Raw genomic sequence first — 23033 nt, 5'->3', positions numbered from 1 at the left:
TTATACCACACGTTTGGTGAGGACCAACAATATCCTGAATTACTGACTACAGTCTCCTTGCTAACAAGTTTATTAATATTTTATAACCAACCTTAGTGAAAGAAATTGGCATATCTGCTGCGACGTGCTGCAGCTTTTTCTCGTTGTTTGTCTTTGCAACTAGAATAGTGCGAGATAAGGCAGCGGCAATCTATTTATTTCATAGGCTTCTTGGAACAGCGAAGTTAATATTGGTACTATTCTCAAACACTTTATAGAAAGCTGCACCTAAGCCGGCTGGCCCAGGCGACTTTCCCATACTTAAACTACCGATCGCTTTATCAACGCCGAGTTCTCTGATTAGTATCCTAAATTGGCTACAAAGCCGCGCTGACTCTTCGCGAACAACGGACAGCCTAGCAAATGCGTTGCGTTACGACTGAATGGTAATCAGTAGGTGTGTCATTAGAAATGAAAAAAGAACTTTAAAAATAAATACGATAGAAATAAAAAGGAAATATATATGAAGAATAATATTTTCGCATTCAAAGATTGTAAGTAAACTTCAGAGCCCTCCGTAGTTTTTTCTTCAAACCCTTTCTTGGCGCTCATTTTCGTTCAAGATCAACCAATACGAACGCACACAGCTATCTGACCTTGTTAATTCTCACATCAATCTCTGCCCATTGGTCCGTTGATTGTTTTTATTCTTTTGTATCTATATGCTTGGTTTACAAGATGAGGCTGAGATAAAACTTTCTGATGAAGCCTGTAGGACATCAGTACGACATTCTTTTATAACTGCTAAGTCGACGCAAAGGAGCATTACGCAGCCAGAGTGGCTCTATTTTTTTCTATGATATCAAATAGAACTTCCTAATTGCACGGCCGTTCAATGCGTCGGTGTGCTGCAATAGGTGAAAGCCCGATGCTTCACGTTTTCTCAGTGTTTAGCCTTTCATTTCTGTACGCCGTTATATACTGACAATATTGTACCAAGACATCCTTGGCCTGTCAGATTCCACTGGCATCCTTTCGGAGCTTTGTTATTGATGTGCTTCAGAACTTTGATCTACTGATAGCTGGGACGGACATACGTTTTCACCGGACAGCCTAAATGACAACACAGCTTCAAGAAGAATGACTGAGTTTCCATTCTAAGAGGTACGACGTAATTTTCATTAGTCCCTCTCGAAGGTATATTTATGGTACAAAGCAAGATCGAATTTATTCATTTGCCCCAAAACTGTGAATCTTTCTCCCATTTCGATAAGTAGTGTAATAGGTCGCGTTTTATCTTGGCATCCTTTAATAAGGGCCCCTATAAAGCAGTGCCTTGTACAGAAATCCAAGTCTGGGCAGTTTTGCGCGCCACAATTGTCACCGTTAACTAGGAGCTAACAAAAAGAAATTTACAAGGCGCGCAGTTGCGTTTACAGAAAAGCACCTTAGATATGTTTCCATACAGCCTAGCCTTCTTTTAACGAATACCAAAATAAAAATGCTTTGTGTTCAATATTTGGTCGTGCCAAACACATATATGAATTGTATACCCACTTATATACCCACTTGTATACCCATGTCACCGGGATTGCTTGTCACGGGGATTGCAGAACTGGAAGTTTTCCCTGGCGTAGTTACTGCTTGCTTTTATTATTCATGTTTGCTCCAAAGGTACTTGTATTGTATCAAGAAAACTAAATAAATAAAACAAGCACGAGCATTCTAGTTGAAGTTATCGAAGAAAACCACAAACCATAAGTAAGGTGATTCACCAATTCTATCACGCGTGCTGGCACTAAGACAGTAGTAACCATCCACTGAGATTAATCCATGGTGCAATCATAAAAGTCAGATGCGACGATGCTGGCTCAAGCCTCCATAAAACAAAAAAAAAACATTATGCGTCCTTTGGATTGGCGTGATCTGCAATGACAACATGGGATGCCTGAAAGTGGATGCTTCGTGGGCGTGATTCGCTATTTTCGTAAGACGTCTCGTCTCCTACGCAGGCCTCCTATCATTAGAGCAGCATTTTCGAACCGAATTGCGCCCACGCGGAATCCGAGGTCGGCATTCGTTTCGTAATGAGGCTAGCCCGTGACACTGAGCGCTTCCTCCTGTATGCAGCTTGGCGCACTAGCAGCTTTTCGCCGAGTTCGGTTACAGTCATTAGAAACGGCCTCGTCAGCCTTTTTAAAATGCTAGGGCTGTTTAAGATTCTTAGAGGGCCTAGTTTGTTCCCCGATATAAGTTTATGATGAGGACGTATATATGAATTGCGATTAAAAATATCACCTGGTGCCGCCAGCCGGCCTACTGGCTAGATCGAACTCTGTCGCAACCAACTCATGCCTCACAGAAATTTACGCAGAGGTCTGGACGCAAACTCCAGATCTTTGGGCCGCCGAAGTTTCCGCCGCACAAAACTTCAAATACTGCACAGTATACAGGGACCCGCCGCGGTGGATCTATGGTTACGGCGCTCGGCTGCTGACCCGAAAGACAAGGGTTCGATCCCGGCCGCGGCGGCGGAATACCGGTGGAGGCGAAATTATAGAGGCCCGTGTACTCTGCAATGTCAGTGCATGTTAAAGAACCCCCAGGTGGTCGAAATTTCCACAGCCCTTCACTGCGGCGTCCCTCATAGCCTGAGTCGCTTTGAGGCGTTAAACCTTTATTGGGCTTTAACGTCCCAAAGCGACACAGGCTATGAGGGACGCCGTAGTGAAGGGCTGCGGAAATTTAGGCATTTGCCTAAACATGCCTATAAATGCCTAAACAGAGGATTTTTGCACTTCCCCACCTTTTTGTCGTTTTTTAGAAAATACTACCTATTTAACCGCACTTTTTGCCTATAAATCCGTAAATCCGGTGGTGCCGTTTTTCAATTTTGAGACGTCTGTCTATGTATGGTGAAATGTGCGCGCCGTTGCACGCATAAAAGTCGCGGGTCTCGCCGAACATTTCTCTCCAATTGTAACTTGAACGTAGTGTAACGAAGTGTTCACCTCGAAGTGTAGCAAGAGGCGAGTTTGGAAAGAGACGTGACAGACATTAGTGCAAACTTCTCAACATTGACGAAAAGGAAGACAAAGTTGGAAAAGGCTGGACTTTCAATATATGAATCGTTGAAGGTAGTGGCAGAAGTACCAGCAGCACTTCGGACACTGGAAGGAAAGGGCGCTACTGCTTCTACGGAGATGCAACAATTTGTATAAAAAAATAGATGCCTAGAAACAATTTCCCATATCAGAGACTTTCTACGCGAAGACGATACGGCGACATCACCTGAAGGCCTAAACCTTTATCAACTCTGATGTTTTAGGTTCGCGCAACTAAGTTCATGTGATGTCAAATGAAGCCTTTTAAAGTAAAAAGCTATGCTTAGCGAAAACCGAGCGAGCTTCAAGTTCGAAAACCTGACAATACGCTTTATTGCGTCAGTTGAGGAGAGCGTACTCTCCATGCTTGATTTACAAATCTTTTACTTATGAATAAAGAGTATTATTCAAAGCGCCTTTTTTTTATTTATAGCGCCTATTTCAGCGTTTTTGAGACCCTAGATGCCTGCCTATTTCGGGGTTCTCTAGTGCCTAAATTTCCGGGCCCTACCAATAAATCAAATCAAATCAAATCAGCATCCAAGGTGTTTTACCTAAGATTTTACAAATATTTAAAAATAGACATCTTAAGTTAGACGAGCGCTTTTTTCGGCATTACTTTGCTAGCGGTGAAGTACATTACAATACAGGTAAGACGTGCTAACTAGCACAATGGTTAACTAATTTTCAATGGCTAACTTTTTTTAATAGTTATCAGGGCATGCGTCAGAAATCAGAAAGGCTACCCTTCATGCACGCACAAAAGGAGAACAAAATAACAAAATGAGTTGTCTGCTGGAGCTCCACGTTAAGCACTTTCTTTGCTAAATGCTCAAGCCTTACCACATCTCTCTTAAGGCCTCAGAGAAATTTGAACATTCCATTGCAGTTAAAAAAATAAATGCCAAGCCAGACCTCACCTGGAAGGGAAATGAAATCGCATTATGGTCCTTTTTAGTAGGATTATTGTTCGAAAATTCGAGTAGAGAATCTCGTGCTCTGGTGACTTCAAATACAGTTTTTTCTCCCAGAATCGAACATTAGAACTGAATCTCTGGAGTAATGAAATTTGGCCCATTAAATGCATTTCTAACAGAAATAACGTCTTTTTTTTTATGCATCATGTTGTGTTCATAGGCAGTGCATTAAATTCTTTCATTTTCCTGCAAATTTTTATACTGTGTCACGCATTTCTTGTGTTTTCCAGTATTTCATGTCCATTCCGCTTTTACTCTTTATTATCAGCCGGCGTCGTGGCTTCAGTGGAAGCGGCTGTTGCGACACGCGTCTGTTCTTTCTATCGTTGCATCTCACATCTTTAACTCTCTTCTGTCTGCACGTGGTAGCGATTGCGGCTCAGCTCGGGCCAGTGGGCAGGCCCATGTGTTTTTCTTTTCATCCTTTTTTCAGTGGCAGCAACAACTGTTTATTATTTTGTGCACTATGTTTATTGATTATCTTTTAAAATACTCCTGCAATAGCCCATATAAGGGCTCTAGTGTGCATGAATTAAACATAGACAATAAATTATTCCAGAGAATTGGCGCAAAAACCTTTTATGCAGAGAGTGAGAAAATATTTTATCGAGTGATTGGAAAGGCTTCGCTGATACAGATTGACTACATCACTGGCAACGCTCTTCTTTCGTGCCATGGTCGTGGAAAGCGCTGCGTTGCTCAGGCATCGGTGGAAGAAAAGAAACATCTTTAAAAGGCAGAAAATGGGACCCGCATTCGACCAGCTCATTTGTGGACAAGAACGTCTCCAGAATCGCCACGCTTCCAACTTATCGCCACATGACTTCCATCGCAATTCTTCGCCTCCGAGGCACGTTTCCAGGGTCTTAAGTACGTGAAGTGGTGCCTGCTGAGTTCACGTTTTTACTGTCCTTCCGCTTTTTCACTTTGGTCGGAAAACGAATGAGCAGAGAAACAGAAGTGGCACACAACCGGTCTTATTATTTGCAGGGGGCAATAAACCGATGAAACAATAGCCGGCCTTAAAGCCAGCGCACCTAAAAGCCGCTAACCTAACGTACATTCGAGAAGGCCGAGTAAAGGAGCTATTGAAACCTTTGTTGAATTGCTCGCTAACTTGGTTTGTGCGCAGAAGGGTGTCTCGGTATGGTGACTAAGGTATAGAGTGTAAGATTTATTCTTTTAGAAAGCGGTGGTGCGTATTACAGGCACATTAAATGGTTAGCAACTCCTACAACAATGTTCTCGTCATTGTATACTTATCTTTCATTCATTGCGAGAATTACAACACAAGCGTCTTTTCAAGAATCTTGAAGAACTTGCCTACTGAGAGGCTTCGCTGCGTTTTTAGATCACTTCTATTGATTAAAAAAAAAGCGCCCTTTCTTCATGGCCCATGAAGGAGGTGAAAAGTTTCTTGTGCGCTGACAAATTTCTTTTCACCTTCCCAACGATCCATCTTCAATAAATGACGAAGGTGTAACATTTCATGTAGAAACGGCCTGTGTAGAAATTGTCTTGGTCATGGAAGACAGTTGGGCTAGTTGGTGTGTATTCGTTAGTGACTGCGACATTGCAACTAGCGTGGAAAGCACAAGGACCGCGACAAAAGGAACATTGCACATTGCACATTCGTTAGTGACTGCGACATTGCAACTAGCGTGCTGTCCCGTGAGTTCCTTTTGTCGCTGTCCTTGTGCTTTCCACGCTAGTTGCAATGTAGCAGTCACTAAAGAAATTGTCGGTGCCGCGAGGAATGCTTGTGAAAAAAAAGCATTTTGCGGGCAGCTAAAATTTGGATGTTAAAATTAAGTGACGACTCATTTACTTCGCCAGAGCATGGATATTACTTTCTCGTCACAAGATTTCAAGCCAACTGCGCACAATTTCATGCCGTGTGTAACTTTATGCGCCCTTTAATACAATTTTATCATCAGTGTGTAATGCATTACAGAAAGACCGAGGAAGGAAAAAGGACCCGAAAGCTAACCAAAAAAGTGTGCCCATTGCAACCCTGCTCGAAGGAAGGGAAATATTCCACACAAATGAGAAAAGAGAAGAAAGAAGACAAGGCATGCGTGCGGACACGGCACAAGCTGGTGCTCAGGGAAGGTGCTGTAACGAACCGGAACCGAGCGTGACATGCTTTCTGAACTGACTATAGATCGAACCACGTTCCGTCGAAATTCCTCTCCGTCAGAGTCGGAAAACCGCGGCCGCCTAGTCCGCAGGAGAAAGTTTGGTTTACGGTCCTAAACACAGGGCAACAGATATTATAGTACCTCAACGCAACCTGAATAGCGACAGGCAGGGCCTTATGCGGTTCAAACCAGGAATGAATTAGATAAAGAGAAAGCAACGCGGAAACTTCAAAGGCATCGAAAAGTTGCTTTAAGTAACAGTAAGCAAGGCACAACACTGAGGGTTATATGGCCTGCGTTTTAGGCTGTATTTTAAGGCCTAGAAAACGGTGGTGTGCGTTCCAGAGCCCGATTATCCAAGCGCGAGTTCCCACGCCTTCGCACGCGCCCACCACTTCAAGCCTGGACACAGTAATGGTTGCACAATGGCGATCCTAATAGTCAAATCGGACACTAAACGCCCCCCTTCTCTCCCCATCTCTTCTCAGGGAGTAGTCAGATCGAGTCTGCGTGTTGAGTCATAATTTTATTCCCATATACAAAGAAGCCACAAGGAAGCTCTGAGGAGAACTCTGCAGTAATTTGTTTGACAAAGCATATAGCGCACTTCATAAGAGTTTATAATTTTCGAGCATAGGAGACTGAAATTTATGCACAAGCTTTTATTTTATAGCGAAACACGAATGCGATGAAAATATATCAGCTAAAGGGCCGTGTGCAACTTGTTTTCAAGGCTGCTCTTCAAATGACCTGTCCAAGAGCATATTAAATGGATGAAACTCCGCATTTAAAACATGACTGCGTTCAATCTGACACCTTTGAAAAAGGGAATGCACTCATGGTTTATTCGCTTCGAGAGGTGCGAAGAAAACCTGCTGGGTGCACAAAAGAACAAACTAATATTAACTTGTCACTCCCATTACATGTTCTCAAACATCTCTGATGGTCCTCTATTTAAATTCATTATTGTTGCTCGGCCTCACTTAATTCGTGTGTACCGAGTTTCTCTGTGGGATGTCACAACCAGCGACAGCTGCAATTAAAAAAGAACAGTAATAAAAAATAACCTTAACACACACTAATATGGCCCGACTGTCTCTCTAGGAAGGTGCTCATTGTTGTACTGTGCGGGGTCCAAGCTATTAACAGTATGAGAAGGAAGAGCCCACACCCGTTGCGCTGTAATGCTTTGGATGTTATTGCCGGCAAAATAAAGGAGAAATCAATGGCCTTAATCTGCCGTGTTAATCAAATTTAGCAAAGTGGCATTCGCCGAAAGTTGAAAAACTTTTTTGCAGTGAGGCACCCTCGAAGGTTTGTTCGCTGAAGACGCAGACAGCAGCTTAATAAGTCCAGAGACAATTGACCTGACCTGCTACTGGGGATAGAAGTTAAACTTTGTTGGGCTGCATGCAGCAAAAATAAGTTGCGGCGTAATTACTAGTCCGGCAGGTGGCAGAAAAGGAAAGAACCGCAAATAACGAGCATTAGAATGAAACCTTCTTCGGTTAACTTTTATTTCAGGCCGGGATATTTTTACCCCTTTTTTATTATTTTCGATAAAGACACGCAGACGGTCGAAATTATTCCTGAGTCCTCCACTACGCCACCTGCCTCTCTCTTTCTTCTTTCACTCCCACCTTACTTTCTTTCCGCACGACGCGGTTGAGTTGTCGCCGAGAAGTGAGACAGTTACTGCGCCGTTCATTTCCTGATAACCAATCATCCTTTTTTTTTTGTTGCCTGTGGTGCGGTTTAAGGGCGGAAGCAACTCGTTGCTCTGCGTCCTCTTGCTTCGTACTTCAAGAAGGCGGGCTGAGAGGTTTCGAAGTACAGACGTGGCGACTGCAGGCTAGTGAGAAAGAACTCAAGATTTAGTGTTGCAAGAGGTGGGTTATAAACGAGAAATGCGGTATAAGAGGCTTGCAACTGGCCGCACATCTGGCGCTACTACGATACCGCATATAATATAATAAAAGCACTCTGTGGCGGATACAAATAGAAGGTTACTCGTTAACCGACTCAAACGAGATCCTTAGGCTATATGAAGTGGAACGAAAATTTTATAAAACTTCGGTTAGCCTCATTTAATTCAAGAGAAAAAGTCGCAATAGGGTCGCTTCAGAATTCCGCAGGTCCTCTTTCCGGCATAACAATGTTGCCCACGACAAGATGGCTGACCATGCGTTTCCAGCTGAAGCAAAGCAAGAAGGAGTAGTTTTTTGTTTGATTCTTCAAAAATGCGTTTCGTACACTCTACCCACACCATTAGAACCTGCACTGTAGCCCTCCCAGTTTTTTTTTTTATACAGAAGTCAGCCATCTTGTCTTTGGCGACAGCCTTCTGCGGGAAAGCGCACTTGCGAAGGTTTGAAAATCCCCTATTGGTTGGTTGGTTTGGTTGGTTTATGGGGTTTAAAGTACCAAAGCAACTCAGACTATGAGAGACGCTGTAGTGAAGGGCTCCGGAAATTTCGACCACCTGGGTTTCTTTAACGTGCACTGACATCGCACAGTACACGGGCCTGTAGAATATCGCCTCCATCGAAATTCGACCGCCGCGGCCAGGTTCGAACCCGCGTCTTTCAGGTCAGCAGCCGAGCACCATAACCGCTGAGCCACCGCGGCGGCTGAATATCCCCTATTATACATAATGGTTGACGCAGCAGTGTCACGAAACTGTTTAATTGTTCATAGCCATAAAATACGGTTCAGAGTTTGTTCAAGAAACATGACCGCATGAACCTGAATTAGTGGAGATAAAAATACTTAATACTCTTAAATGGACAGAACACGTTAGTTTTAAGGGCCCAATTTTTTTTCTGCAAAATGGAAAACTTAGTGTAATGTGCTATATTGTGCATTGGTTTCATTGGAATCACTGGAGGAAATTTTTCACCACAGATTTTTATACCAGTGCATTCGCCTGGTTTTTATGTATCGCAATTCTGGAAAGCATGATCAGCGAGCGCGACGGCGATTGCACGTCGTTCGGAGTGGTGTGCCAAAAACTAATATGAACCTAACATGGCTGTGCGCTAAAAACAAACAAGCGATATTTTGCATAAATATCGCTGCGTAGTGGGCTACAGTGATGATGGCGGATATAAACACAAGATGGCTTTTTATGCGATTTTCAATTTCAAATTACAATTATAAACCCTCGCTTCTTTGAGGCTGCGGTGCTCAATTCTTAAACTTCAGGCATTATCTTTTTATTTCCGCCTTGATCTCATAACCCGTTTGGTTGTAATCAGTCCCTTTAAAATTCAGCATAACATATTACAAGAGCTGCCACAATACAACAATGCCAACAGTGAAATTTCAACCGCCAAGGCTTTTCGTTTTCACTGAATCTTTAGTTAGAATCCTTATTACGGCATGCATATAGGGCGATATGGTGAAGCTGTTATGCAGCAGAAGCTCACTGAGGTCATGTGGTGATTTAGCAACTATTCCATTTTATGGACTCTTTTTTTTTCACTTCGCTATTGCCCATACTCTCTCTATCCTTCGAACAGTCATTGACACGTGCGGATATTAACAATTAAAGGCCTCTAATTAGAACTGTATCGAGGAATCTTAACATCATTACATGCTTTCCATCGACTGTTTACGAACAAACTGTAATTAAAAGGCGCAGGTAATTGCTCTGAGAAAAAGAGTGAGCAGAAAAGAGACCTTATCGTTCCCAGTTTCCACATGTAGAGAGCATTAGAAATATTCATTCATATTTAGAGTATCTCGTGCTTAGCAAAATTTTTAGCAAGCCCAAACGCAAAAGGGTGCCCCATTATCTGCTAAACTTACGTTACCACAGCTGACAAAGTTTTCTACCTTATTTTAGGTGCAGTCAGCTTGACAATTCCTGGGACTTACTTAACTGTAGCGCTGGATGCAGGGAACTCGGCTTCTTTCCAATTTTGTCATTCACCCGTTGTACAAGGGTCGGCATCGTCGGTGTCATTAATGTCATATTCTTCCCAAAGTGGGCGCCAACCACCTACTGGTCCGCTTGCAGACTGGCTGTTTTTATTCGTCAGACAAGAATTCTTTCCTCGTCTCTCGTTTAATGTTTGCCCCTCCGAAAAACGAAATGCTGGCTCACATTAGCTGGTCATCATCGACAAACAAGCGTGAGTTTGCAGTGAAAGTTTAAAGCAAACGCTTTTCAAAGTACGCTGATCACACGAGGAACCCTTCGTAACACCACCATACTGATTTACTTGAGGCGCATCCTGTAGGTAACGAAAATCGTCAATAAGGAGGTTTTCATTACGTCGTCTTGTGGCGGGTGCTATTAACTCTGCCGGCGCTCGCCGCACGGATCTCTGCAGGAAAATATGTATACCTTGCTGGAGAGGAAAAGGCGCTCCCAGCCACGCGTTCCAGACTTTGTTCATAGTTCATAGCTCTCGCCTTACTCTTTTGAGCTGTCTTTCTCGCGTTGCTACGGTTACACCGCTATATCAAGAGGCGACCTAACTAAGGAATGAACGCTTAAAACCTGCGTTGTAAATTTTAGTTTTATGTTGTCGTCTAGAATAGGCGCAAGCATGAAAGCATTTCAGGGACTTTATAGCTCAAGTTGGAGCGGCTCAGAAGGTGAGAGCTGCACTCAGGTATTGGCCAGGTTCGTTGGGGGCTGGACACAATACTGTCTTCACAAGCTTCTTTTCTAAGACCTAGTGCGCAAGGTTTCCGTGGCTGCTTTCGGGGCTTGAGGAGGCACCACCTTCAGCTGCTTCTTTTCAATTACACAGCACACTTTTCTTCTCTGCCCGCTTTTGGTGCTTGACTTTCATAGCGCATCCTCGCTTCTTTTGCCTGAACGACATGTTTAGCTTCCTTAGCACCTTAGTGTGCGGCTACGTAGAGGTGCAGCTTACAACATAGGAAAGCCATTCAGCTCTTGACTTGGCCGGCTCAACTGTACAGCCGTGAAGTCCACGCTATAGGTGCAAGATTTTTGAGACCAGAACGTTAACAAATGAATATTGACGAACACGGCAAATTAAAGTACGCACTTTCAGCATCTGCCAATTAGAATAGGAAGAAAGTGTCCCTAAACATTTTTCAATTACCGACCGGTCTACGGTATCTGTGAACGAGGCTCCCCTTTTCCGCTGGAACTGCTCCGAAAACTAAATGTAGAAAAGCAGCACAAGGAGTTGGCTTCCGATTCGACAACCGGAGTACCAAGACTAATGATGGGTTCATCTCCGATTCAGGTCATGGAGCCTATTCAAATGCAGGAACAGGAAGGTCAGGTCGCACAAACTGCAGATGCGAATAACATGAGCGAAGCCGCCATTAAAAGGGAAGCCATTCTTCGTGCTTTGGATTGGCGGAGATCTAGAAATATCAGCCGCATAATTCTTCCTGCGTGGGCAGCTTCGATTCTTGGAAGCGGACGCGCCGCGTCCGCCATCCGCTATTTTCGTAAGACGTCTCATTTCCCACGCTGGCCGCCTGTGACTAGTGCAGCAGTTTAGAACCGCAATGCGCTCACGCGAAACCCGATATGAGCATCCGTTCAGTAATGAGGCTGGCGTAGTGGGTTGAGCGCTCCCTTCTCCGTGGTCGATCGCCGACCTACAAATTGTCCTGCGTGTCGGGTTGCACTTATTAGAAGCGGCTGCATTGGCCTTCCTGAAACGCTGTGATTTGCGCCGACTCTCAGAGGCTTCTAGTTATTTTTTTCTTGCTCCCGTAAATAAATTTGGCAGGATGCGGAAAAATTTTGCAATCATGGATGAAGATGTCACTAGGTGCCATCAGATGGCCTGTGTTAGCTGAGTTAAAGTCTTTCGCAACAGATGTTCTCTCACCTAACTTTACATCCCTCTTACATGCCTATGAGTCGAGCAATTTTCGTTGCGTGTTTATGACTGGTAAACACAGCGGCCTGTTAACTTGAAGAAAATTGTAATCGAATAAAGAAACTGAACTGGGGTTTGAATAATTTTTTATTGCCCTGTGGCTAATATCTTTAAAGATAGGCGTACAAAAAAGGGACGCAACGTGTTGTATTCGAGACTTCACTTCAGGTTGCTTCGCGGTTAGAAGTCTCTCATCTTCAGAGGATTATGTATATTGCAAGTTATAAGTGCGCGAAAAATCAAGTCCAAGTAAGTGACGCTGCAGTTTTATCGCCTGGCCTAGTCCTGTCCAGTCACCGTATTTGGCAAACTGTCCGAATAACTGCGTTTTTAGCCACACTATCCGCGAAAAAAATCGCCTCTACTCTCTAATACGAGAAAATGAGAGCACATTCGTGACAGCAGCAGCTCGCCTATTATTAGTGGACGCTCAAATTGGGTCGTAGGTTCGCAGAACTGTGGATTCGCCGGTGTTTTGGACAATGTACATCTACGCATTATTTCAAAGTAGCGGGCATCGGGGCTTGAGTGCGAGCTAGCGCCAGATAAATACATATCTAGCACTTGCCACTTTATACTGGCCAGTGGCGCTCGCCTATATAAAAATGGTCTACAGGCCATTTTATAAACATTTTACAGACTATGTCGCCTTCCTATTGATATTTTCCTTCGTAGAGGGCGTCGCCCGGTTTCCACCAAGTGGTAAGAGTGTGTGAATATGCAGAGCAAGAAACGCGGTTGAGTGCATGTGCAGATGGTACCATAAAGAAGAGGTGAAGAATTAAGACGTTCTTTCGCACGCTAACTCAGTTTTACGAATTGGAAAAACAGCGCAATCAAAGACGAGACACAAGAGAAGGACAAAACACCAGCGCTGACTAACAACCAAATGGTTTATTGCTACAGGCAAGGCAGCATATATATGAAATGGCACGAGTAAAAACACAAAATAAGCATGAGAGAAAGATACCGCACAACCACACAACTTGACTGAAAAAAAGGCACGTCACTGATTAAGATACGCACGTTCCTTTGAGAGTAGATTTATGGATGGGCTGCTGATACAGGTGTTACCGAGTTTAATTATGTCAGTTTAATTATGTCAAAACCCTATCACTTTTTTTTTAGGAGCCACACTCTCGATTTTCCTCTTTTGAGCTGTTTCTTCATTCTACTACTTCAACGCTTTTTTTCGCTTATTTAACTAAACTATACTTTATCTTGACTGCTGCACTGTTGGGATCTAGTTATAAAAAAGTGCGACAAAAATTCACTGTGGCCAGAGTTTGTCTTCAGAAGGCCTTGTAAGCTTGGGCATCTACATCTTCGGCGAAGCAGTAAAGAGCAATATATCCGCCGTGGTGCGACCAGGAATTATGATCTGTGTTGAAATCAGGCAGTGAAACATGCTCTTGGGTTTCGAGAGAAGAAAAACTTGCTCTGGATCGGCAATTGGAATGTAAAATAACGAAAGCTATCCCCAGAACGACAGTCGCGTATGTCTGCGCACAGACCCTTTCGCCGTCCTTCGTTTCTTCGTTAGTTAATGGCTAGCTAGCATTGATCACTTGCAAAAACCTTGATTCCAGTCGGACGCACGAATTTTTTTGATTAAAAGAATGTATAAACACGGTGGCAGACGCACTAAGAATAAGTAATGCCGCCTTCATCTAACCATTACTACAGCTATTTGCTAGAAAGATTGAATGCGTACTATACAAAACACTTCTCACCATTTCAATATAAATGGGCTTGGAATACTTGAACTCTTTACGCGCAAGCATTTTCAACTTTTTTTATTATACCCGAAGCAAACAAAACCGGGATTTTCTCCCCATACTTTCCACTAAAATTTCCAGACATTGCACTCCCCCTGCTGCGTTATTGAAAGTTGCCGTTTCTTGATTAAATTCAAATTGGAATTAAACAGCCCATCAAAAGGGTCACTTAACGTTACTAAACTCATTTGTTTATTCACCATAATGAAGCACGGCAAATAGCGCCATTTCCATTATACCTGATAAGAAAATGAAGAAGAAAGTGTTCGGAAGCAGCTTTATATCACCAACATTTACGTTGCCTTAGCCAAAGGAGTAATAAAAATTAAGAGGCATAATGATTATGAGTGATTCTATAGTGTTATAAGGTTCAAGCCATATTTTTGATCTCAAAGCATGTTGCATATAGCCCTGAAGTAGAGCATCGCTGCTCCTCCCGAAAGAGAAGTCACCCGAAGAAAGAAAGCTGAAATTAAACATATCTGTCAAATTCATGCCGCTACATTAGGAAGCGTTAGCATTCCTCAAAATTTTGTTACGACGAGCGTTAATAGAGTTCAGTGTTCTGAAACCATTTCATATCTTCACTGAGTCATGGCCATGTACAGTGCAGAAAATTTCGCATTAAAGTACTTTTATTTTGTCTTTCGTAGTTTGAATTGAGCTTGTTGTGTGTTTTTTTGTACTCTTCAAAATCATCCTTCAGTCGTGTTTGCAAGAACTGCCCAAAAAATTAGTTCTTTTATTTTATTCTTTTACAGAGGTCGTTTAACACCCACCCTTTTAAGAATATTTTGTGTTTTGAAAATTACGTGCTATGCATAATTGGCAGAAACAAGAACGGTAAGTATCATCATCCCGGCAGTATCGCTGCGTTACAATGTTTTGCTTCTGCCTTGCAGTAGCCTTCGGCAAAAAAAAAAGCAGGTCGATGATCACTAACATCTCAGAAGACATATAGCTGTTTGATCTACTTTACAGTTCGTTGCACATAGGTCAGAAAGCGTGTGCGAACTGTCCGAGTGCCTAGTTAGCGTTATCACGTCATGAAAGCAATGAGCGTGTAACAAGTCAGATACATTTTTCCGGCATTCACTAGGTGGCACAAGGTCTACGTTGAAATCACCCTGGACCTGGAGTACCAACTACTGATCTCAGGTATTTACAAAATCTTGCAGAGTATCCAGAAAATGTAATATGTCAGAAACAGCTGCCGATAGAGGATGGTACCCAACTGCGAAAGTAATATTAAATGGTTTAGCTGATAAACAGTGAACGTGAAGCAAACTAACAGAAAATTCGAGTGCCGCAAAGGTATTATGCAGCACGAAATAAAGTGCGACGACACCGCCTCGTCCCTTGTCGCATTGAAGGGAAAAACTCTAACCGGGTAGAGAGTTCAAATCACTATCAGCGTTAAACCAGTTTTCCGAGAAATCAGTAACGTCGAAGCTAATGTTCAAGGTATTTAAAAATTCGGTCACAACTTCATGCTTGCTTTTTAAAGATCTATCATTCAGATGAAAAAAAAAGGATTACTTGTTCAGGAGAACTGCATCACCTTTTTTTCATGGAGCAAACAGAAAGAAGAAGTATTGTAGTAGTTTTGTTCACTGAAAGAAGCAGCTATGATCATTGCGGATTAGTATTATGAAATATCAGGCAATTTTTGCCAAGTCATCTTCAGGTGCTATATTGATTACGGATGAATTATGTTCCTTAAGAACAAACAGCTTTCTGTTTTTAACCATGTGAAGAATTACACGTGACCCTAAGCCGCACACTTCGCCTGCCAGTAAAGTTTCCGGTACACGCACGCATGTTCTAATGAACGTAGGCCTCTGATTTTGTGTCACGCACTACATTTCTCTTAGCGGGCCAGTTCTCCGAAGGCGCGAGCTAATGCGAACTTGGTTTGCTGTAACAAATGTTGAGGCTTGCTCCAACTCCTTATATGCAGCCACCATGGCCACAGTTGAAGAAGAATGGGCTCATTGCAGTGGACAGAATTTCGTCTCAAAATTGTTCAACATGCATCACGCGTTTTGGCAGGGCTCATAATGTTGTCGAATGCGAGCTCCTCTAAGCATTCTTCTTCCTGACGAACACGGGCCGGTGCATGGACAATAGAGCAGTAAACTTACAGTACACAGCTTTTTGCCAGCAGGTCCGTAAAAAACTTTCAATTGCTTTAAAGGGACACTGAGGTGTTAGCAAGAAGTGGCCGGATTCTTTTCGAATAAAGAAAACAGGTTTAATTTAAAACTTAAGGATACAAGAATGAGATAACTGGATTATTGAAACGTAGGAAGTTCGGCGGATCTGCAGAGTTGAGAGGGCCTCGCCGACGCGTCTCGTATCGTCGGCGCCTCTCGGTCGTCTCTCTCTAATGCTGCAGCGGTGGGGCTTTTATAGCCTGAGGAACGGTGGCCCCTCCGAACTGGCCAATCCAAAGGCGGCACTCCGAAAGGACCAACCAGCGACCGCGCGGCCAACCGCTTCAAATCTTGCCGCGCGCGCTGGCGTCCGGGGGAGGAGGAAACGGCGCCTCGCTGTCTGGCCTCTTGTGACAAGTCCAGACGTGTTGCTTGCAGATGCTTCTCCTTACGACTCCGCTGCCGTAAGGCGCAGCATCGTGGCTTGTCAAGGGGGACGCTCGTAGGAGAAAGTTAGGATGCGGGGCGCCTCGTGGTCGCTGAGCAGGAGCGTTAAATGTCGTGTGCTGGCGTGTTGGGGCCGCGTGGCTCGTAAGAAATGTGAATGCTGACACGGCCTTTCCAAAATTTGCGCCTGTCCTCAGGCGCACGTTGTCGACAGCAATTCTTTGGCGTGCTGGGCGTTCTCCGCCGCGTACCTTGTGGCTTGCTTCCAGCCCGTTCTAATGCGCCTTCGCTTCCATCTAGGGAGACGATGCGACTTGCGCGAAGTGCCGTGTTTGTCTCGTTCGTTTCGATTCTTGGTACAGGGAGTCGGGCTTGTACCGTGATGCTCACCGATACCACTGCGTCGTCGTTTCCACCTGGGGACGTGATACGACTTATGCGGACTGCCGTGTTTGTCTCGTTCGTAACGTTTCTTGGTCCAGGGAGTCGGGCTTGTTGGATCGTTCCGCATCCTGCCGCGCTTTCGTCGCGGTGCTGGCTTTATGGATGAGCCAGCTCGTCTTGGCAATGGCTTCTGCATTGTAGTAGTAACTGTAGCAGATGCGAAAGGTGCGCCGTGTCGTTGGAGGCACGTCTCGTGGCCAACTCGTGTCGGTTGTGGCTGCTGCACCGTAATATCCGTGGCTGGGGCGCGGGGCCCGTCGTGTCGTAGGGAGCCCGTTCCGTGGCTCGATCTCGGTGACACCGGCTGCTGTACCGTAGTGTCCGTGGCAGGGGCGCGGGGTCCGTTGTGTCGTTGGGAACCCTTTTCGTGGCCCGCTTGCGGCGGCACCGTGTGCTGCACCGTAGTGTCCGTGGCAGGGGCGCGGGGTCCGTCGTGTCGTTGGGAGCCCTTTTCGTGGCCCGCTTGCGGCGACACCGTGTGCTGCACCGTAGTGTCCGTGGCAGGGGCGCGGGGTCCGTCGTGTCGTTGGAAGACCTTTTCGTGGCCCGCTTGCGGCGACACCGTGTGCTGCACCGTAGTGTCCGCGGCGGGGGCGCGGGGTCCGTCGAGTCGCACCGTGGAGTCCACAGCAGGGACGAGTGGCCCTTCGTGTCGTTGGGAGCCCGTTTCGTTATCTGCTTGCGGTGACACCGGCTGCTGCACCGTAGTGTCCGTGGCGGGGGCGCGGGGTCCGTCGTGTCGTTGGGAGCCCTTTTCGTTATCTGCTTGCGGTGACACCGGCTGCTGCACCGTAGTGTCCGTGGCGGGGGCGCGGGATCCGTCGTGTCGTTGGGAGCCCTTTTCGTGGCCCGCTTGCGGCGGCACCGTGTGCCGCACCGTAGTGTCCGTGGCAGGGGCGCGGGGTCCGTCGTGTCGTTGGGAGCCCTTTTCGTGGCCCGCTTGCGGCGACACCGTGTGCTGCACCGTAGTGTCCGTGGCAGGGGCGCGGGGTCCGTCGTGTCGTAGGGAGCCCGTTTCGTGGCCCGCTTGCGGCGACACCGTGTGCTGCACCGTAGTGTCCGTGGCAGGGGCGCGGGGTCCGTCGTGCCGTTGGGAGCCCTTTTCGTGGCCCGCTTGCGGCGGCACCGCGTGCTGCACCGTAGTGTCCGTGGCAGGGGCGCGGGGTCCGTCGTGTCGTTGGGAGCCCTTTTCGTGGCCCGCTTGCGGCGACACCGTGTGCTGCACCGTAGTGTCCGTGGCAGGGGCGCGGGGTCCGTCGTGCCGTTGGGAGCCCTTTTCGTTGCCGACCCGTGTCGACAGTGGCTGCTGGTCCGTGCTGTCACTCGTATCGTGGGACACTTGTCGTTGAGCAAGAAGCCTCCGCAGATGGTCTCTCTTGGCCAGCAGTCTTTCGAAATCCGCCCTCTCGGCTTGGCGGCGAGCGTTGTCGTCCATGATCCGCGTCACGAGGTCGTCCTTGCGGCCGCTGCACGAAAGTCCTCGGCATCGGAGCTCTTCCACCAGTTGCCGTTTCTTCAAGGTGGTCAGTGCGTTGCGTGCTGCCGATGCCAGAAGGGACAGAATGAGCGGGGACACCAAGCTCACCGTCGGCGTTCTGCTGGGCTCCACGTTGTCGGCTCGGTCTTTGTTCACGGGTGACGCCTCTGCAGATCCTGTCGGCTGCGCCATGTTAGCAAGAAGTGGCCGGATTCTTTTCGAATAAAGAAAACAGGTTTAATTTAAAACTTAAGGATACAAGAATGAGATAACTGGATTATTGAAACGTAGGAGGTTCGGCGGATCTGCAGAGTTGAGAGGGCCTCGCCGACGCGTCTCGTATAGTCGGCGCCTCTCGGTCGTCTCTCTCTAATGCTGCAGCGGTGGGGCTTTTATAGCCTGAGGAACGGTGGCCCCTCCGAACTGGCCAATCCAAAGGCGGCACTCCGAAAGGACCAACCAGCGACCGCGCGGCCAACCGCTTCAAATCTTGCCGCGCGCGCTGGCGTCCGGGGGAGGAGGAAACGGCGCCTCGCTGTCTGGCCTCTTGTGACAAGTCCAGACGTGTTGCTTGCAGATGCTTCTCCTTACGACTCCGCTGCCGTAAGGCGCAGCATCGTGGCTTGTCAAGGGGGACGCTCGTAGGAGAAAGTTAGGATGCGGGGCGCCTCGTGGTCGCTGAGCAGGAGCGTTAAATGTCGTGTGCTGGCGTGTTGGGGCCGCGTGGCTCGTAAGAAATGTGAATGCTGACAGAGGAGAAATTGAAGTTGGCTTGTATCGACAGAATACCAGCTCCTGATTACAAAAACGCCACTCATACTGACAACAAAGCTCTTGTAACGTAGAAAAGAGCAAGAACCAAAATACAGGTATCGCCGCCACAGGCCAAACTCGCAAGTACAAGCGTGATGAGATCATAGGCCAAACAGTGTTGCTAGAACGAATGGTTCTAGCAACACCAGGAACCGAGAAACCATGCATCACTGAAGCGCAGCAAATGCATGCGCAAATCTCCTTGACGTCGCCAGATGGCGCCACGTGCCCGGCTGCTACGCGCGCTCCTGCAGCATCGGGACAAATCAGCGCCTGTTTTCCTGCGGTAGGCGGGCTCCCGGTATTCCGCTAGCGGTAACAAGGTACACGGTATGCTGAAGGTGTCTATTTGCGAGAACTTCGTTGACGACTTCGAGAACGAGATCCATCGTAACGCTGGCAAAACGCCAGTGCAAACGTAATTGAAGCGACTGTAGCGACGGCCGCAATAGCCGATAGATGTCTTCAACGTGCGGACGGCGGTAGCTTTCTTTTCGTCTGCTGCTAGGCCGCACTGCTGGCAGTCAGAAATCACGGAGTCTGCGTTACGTCATGTGCACGTCATGTTTCACGTCTCTTAGTCCCTTGTCGTCATAGACGAATCCCAAGTTTGAATCCGAGCGGCGGGAAAAACTTTTTCAACTTCGAATCCAAATTTCTTAGAAATAAATGCATCTTTCGCTGCCGGCCAAGTGGCAACAAAGCCATGACATGCCGAACTATCGGATTTTACTATAAAAAAAATATTAATAGTGCTCTCCTCAGTGTCCCTTTAACAAACAGATTGTTTAGGCTGGTGCTCTTTATGAGCTAAGATATTTTTGTGAATGTATATGGCACCTGCATAACTCCATTTGTCTCTTGGGCCGCTCTGCATACAGTCAGTTGAACTCTACAATCGTCCTCAGCTTGTTCTATTCGACTCCGAGTTTCGAGTCGCAAGATGAAATATTTTTGCTATTTATTTGGCTCATGAAGTTCAGTAATGGCTCACTCTTAAAAATGTATGCAACCCTTTCAGTTAGTGCATTCCGGTTGCGCTGACATGCCACTGCTATGTTCGGAGCTACTAGTTAAGCGCTATGCATTTTGATTGTTAAGCTGCCTCTTTTGTGAACTCCACACTTTTTGGAACAAATTTAACATTAAACTGCCCATTCGCGTTCGCGTTCGTTACAGGATGTGCATGCACACGTTCCAAATGCAACAATGAAAGCAAAGCAAAAGCATTCGGACGTTAACAGTACGATGTGAAAGCATAAAGATTATGGCGGTACTATAGATAGAGATTGAACAGAAAAGGTTATTGGACGCCCGAGGAAAATAAAAATTTCGGGAAATTGACGCCGTACAATTAACAAGCAACGTGCAGCACAGGGTGTAAAGGCTACCATAGGCCGCAGACGCACTTCATTAAAAGTGGGTTTCAAATCCCTACCCGTATCCGTATCCCCTACCCGTAGCTAATCGCTCTGTCCATCCGGAGACGTGAACCTAGAGAGGGGAAAAACGGTACAGCGGCGGGGTCAGATGCGACGCTTCTGCCTCCGAAAAAAACGGTTCGCGCCGGATGCGGGCGCAGCAGTGTGGATTTTTGAGCAAGTCACGGATGATGCGCACTTTCTCAATAGTGCGCACCAACACCCTACTCCCAGGTACTTTCTGCGCCGGCGCCAAGATGCGAAACCGCGATATCTTCTGTCGCCATATCACCTACATTATCGAAAAGATTACAGCTGCAACGTCCGTCCTTACGCCTCCAGCACTAATCATTTGAAAAATTGCCTCTTTCCTCTGAGCATTGAAGATTGCAGCGACTTGCCTACGCATGTGATGTTCCGCAACTTTGTAGATGTTTTTACAAAGCTGTTTGCCCCCCCCCCCCCCCCCCCCCCCCCCTTCCCCCCCTCCCCGCCCTGCAATAATGTCTCTTGCTGCGTTTTTTTTTTGTAATTAAAGAATGACGATATCTGCGTCTCCGTCCGTAGTCTCGCACCAAGCGCCGAAATAAATTTTACTTCTGACAGCGCCTGCAATCAAGACACTGAGAGAACGCTGAAAAAGTTAAAGCGCTGCTCTTTCGTTCGGTCGCGAGGATGGAGTGGAAGGAGAGCGCTCATCATATTTTTTTTTTCTCGCAACCTGAAGCAGCCAGTCATCAGTGCGCAGCGAGTCAATTATCGAGCTCGCCCACTCTTGCGTCAGTGCCTGTTTTCAACGGTTGTGGAAGCCATCGTAACAGTTGCATCACGTAAGAAATTGGCCCCCTTTCCAAAAACGCCGTAGGCTACTGTCAAAGTTTGTTTGGTTTATGGTTTATGAGGCTTTAACGTCCCAAAGCAACTCAGGCTTTAAGGGACGGCGTAGTGAAGGGCTACAGAGATTTTCACCAACTGGGGCTCTTTAATATGTATCTGACATCGCACACGTCATGGAGCTCCAGCATTTCGTCTTCATCGAAATGCGACCACCGCAGCCGGGATCAAATCCATGTTTTTCGAGTCAGCAGTCCAGCACCATAACGATTGAGTCACCGCGGTGGCTTACTCTGACGGATGATTTTCTTCGGCACGGCGGCATGAGAAAGGTCATAGGATGCATGGACGGCGCGCTAATCACTACCACCGCACCCATGGACACGCGGTATGCAGAAATGATAGGACGGAAGGCTATACTATGGAGCGTCAACACCCTTTCTGTGCGGTCAATGCCATGGTGTCTTGCTACAAGGGCAAAAAGAGGCAGACATTACATGCCTTTAAGGCATCAGAAGATTCTATGAACATCACCATGTTGACTTTCTGTTCTAGAAAAAACTCAGTTGATACCAGCAATACTCAATTCATGCATTTATGAAATATTTTGTGGATGAACGAAAACTTTAATTCAGCAGTAAAGTACCCAGAGTATGTTCATCGATACATACATAATTACAAGTAAAGCTTTTCTAGTTGCGCGACTTTGAGCTGTCCGATCTTCTTTGTTTACTGAACTGTCACATCCTCAAAGCAACATGGTAGTCTAGAACGCACGCGGTGATATCTACCTTGTGTTCAGTGCATTGAAATGTAGTGCGATTCTTATCAAACATTTCGTCGAAGATGAGGTTGTAAGCGCGGCTGTGGTTTATCGCTCTAACCTCGGAAGTGTTTCGAATAGAATAGTAGATGAGGACATATTGATACACGAACTAGATAGAAGCTAAATATAAGCACGAAATCACAGATTACAGGAAGCAGTTCGACATAAATACAAATATATCTATTTATGTATCACATTGTAGCGAAGGCATTGGACAGCATGATGGCCGGAACAAGATGAATAAACATGAATTGCTGTGCATCTCATTATTGGGAGGCTCATGAGAGCTAGGCATATCCACTACGCATGTCAGGTGCCTTTTTCCTCTATACACCAACCTGTATACAAGTTAACCAATTTTAGAGATAACTGACGTGGTTGTGAGGACATACGAGAGTTAAAATAAAATGACTACCACTTTAAGCTAAGGAAAAAAATCAGAACAGTTCTGTTTAAAAGGAAGCTGGGACTGTTCGGAAGAATGTCTGGAACTTCATCTGATGAAAGAACAATCAGCAAAGCTTGTGCTGGCTAACACGACACCAACGCGCACTGAAGACGTCGTCTTGCTGAGGTAACCGCTGCAGAAATGGTTTTTGCATACATGCTTCGCACCCAGGACATTCGCGACACTAACACTTTACCTAGTAACTTTACGTACGAAATATCTGCAGAGCCCGCATTGACGCGTGGGATGCGAAAACGGGCGAGTCCTGTAAAATACTCATACCATCACCTCCGTACCACACACACA

Source organism: Amblyomma mixtum, chromosome 2 (genome assembly GCF_055824585.1).
Source record: "Amblyomma mixtum isolate Tamu chromosome 2, ASM5582458v1, whole genome shotgun sequence".
Lineage (NCBI taxonomy): Eukaryota > Metazoa > Arthropoda > Arachnida > Ixodida > Ixodidae > Amblyomma > Amblyomma mixtum.
The sequence above is the reverse complement of the archived record's forward strand: the minus strand, read 5'-3'. Positions refer to the sequence as shown.